The following is a 2,171-nucleotide window of genomic DNA, read 5'->3' on the forward strand; positions in this document are numbered from 1 at the left end:
CTTTTATACCTGTTCTTGGCTACTTTTATATCTGTTCCTTATCTGCATATGTCCATTTAGCATTACCCTTCGTATGGGTATCCTCATACTTTTGAGAGGTTGCAATACTGTACATTGAGTTAGTTTTCTATAGGTACTGAGTGGTTATGATGATTGGAAAGATCAGTTTCGCGCAAACAAAAAGATGCGGTTTAAGCGATTTTATTTTATTATTTCTTATTATTATTTATTTTTTTTTTTTTTGCGCCAAAGCAACCAAGGCTTTGGGATTTTGATGTGCTGTCTGCAAATTGCGCGTATGCTGTAGTCAGTTTGCCAGGGAATGAAACGTATGTAAAACTGTGCAGCTCTTGCCATAGAGCACAATATATTGTGTTTATACTCCACAACGGCCACACAGAGTCAAAAGAATCCAAAGATAGAAAACAAAAAGCACATTATGGTGTTTAGCGGTCACAGGAGCTTGAATCACAACCAACTAAAACGCGTGTACTCTCGGTTTCTTGAAAAATGCATTAAATGGAAAAGTAAATAAGCTCAACTTATTTATTACGAAATATCTTAACAGTACATTCAGGGGGACCGCGTTATTGTTGTGGTCTAGTGCCCGGCAATTGGACCATAAAAGATTGTCGTTCCTATACATCTACTTATCTGAATATCGGAAACCAGACTATAATCAGAAGGGGAGATAGACAGAGCGCGTCATAGATAATTAAACAAAGGATAAACAGAACGATTAATAGAAAGAATCAAGAGACTTCAACCTCATTAGATGCAAGACCGGATGGGGGTTAATTGTGGTGATCTCACCTCCAGTATGCGCTTGAATGTTATGCTTCTACACTATTGGAAAAAGAAAAAACTTTCATATGCTTTTAACCATCAACTAAGACTAGAGTTCCCCCTTTTTTTTTGCATTCTGCAATCCCCCCTTCCTCACAAGGTTGGATCGACCCTTCAATAGATAGAGCAGGCAGGTGAATCTAGCAGTTATAGTTATATTGCTGCTGATGTAGTAACTGATTCACAAGAAGAAACATTTTTCTTACATCCGTATAATACCCACAATTCATTAGTAATAAAACAAACGACGTTCATATAAATCAGAGTGAGATGTATATTTTCCCTGCGTTGCAAAATAGTTTTTCCTTCATCAGTTTCCCAGACTAATGCTACGAAAGCACTAAAAATTCCAAACGACAGGAAAAGCTCACTTATCAAGGTAACTTTGAATGCACTTTCTTCAAGAAGTAATGAGAAAACTTACTTCAGCCGAGATTCCCTGCAAAAGATGTCAGGTAATTCCAAAGGGCTCACGACTTCACGTGCCGATCACCTTTAACATCAAGCCGTTATTTGCCTAGCGAACAAACTTCGACAGCGCTTCGCTCTTCACTTACGAATTGATGGGTTCACTCGCCAACGCGTCTCTGGCTCACGTGCGAAACTAGGCCATCCGGCGTGAGTCAGCTCCATCGATGACCTGCCGCTGTGCTAACGGAGATGTGCATGAGAGCCGACACCGCTAGCAAAGGCCGATAATTTTGGTTGGTGCGTGCCACAGGCCTAACTTGCCCATAAAAGCGTGAAGTGTCAGCACTTCGCACGGGCCTGTTCCATGTGGGCCTCAGCGTTTCCTGCGCGTTCTTTCAAGTGAGTGCGATGGATTTAGATATCGCGCTGGATCATTGCTGTTTAGACGCTTGTGGGATTTTCTAACCATTAAAAACGCGTAAAGTTAACTGCGTACAACAATTAGACCCGTGCAAGGGATGCAAGGCTTAAAACCGCACGTTTGGCTGAGCATAGTTCAAGGATGGTTACTCGGAACTGATTGATGTAAGACTTTATGCTAATCAGCACGAAATCCACCTGGCTAAGCAGTCAGCATATCAGTTTCGTGGAGAACAAAAGATTTAAGAAATCCATTCGTCTGAGCAATCAATGAGGGAAATAAATTTCGCGTAAGACAAAAAGAGGAAAAATTCCACGTGACTAAACGAGTTCCAGACCATTTCCAAGAAATGATAGCAAAAAGATTGTTAGCCGGTAATCAGTTAAGTTTCATGTAAAGGAAAAAGGAGCTTTAGAAGCACGCGACGGTGGTATAGTGGTTAGCATAGCTGCCTTCCAAGCAGTTGACCCGGGTTCGATTCCCGGCCGTCGCA

The 2,171-nt window shown here is 41.4% G+C and overlaps 1 non-coding gene across 1 annotated transcript; it reads left to right on the forward strand.

Moving 5' to 3' along the window:
* Positions 1-2,099: 2,099 nt before the first annotated feature.
* On the forward strand, positions 2,100-2,171 carry TRNAG-UCC (transfer RNA glycine (anticodon UCC)). Its single transcript has one exon. It is a non-coding gene; the product is annotated as a tRNA-Gly (tRNA).

Source organism: Mastigoproctus giganteus, chromosome 1 (assembly GCF_048544385.1).
Source record: "Mastigoproctus giganteus isolate SK-2022 chromosome 1, ASM4854438v1, whole genome shotgun sequence".
Classification (NCBI taxonomy): domain Eukaryota; kingdom Metazoa; phylum Arthropoda; class Arachnida; order Uropygi; family Thelyphonidae; genus Mastigoproctus; species Mastigoproctus giganteus.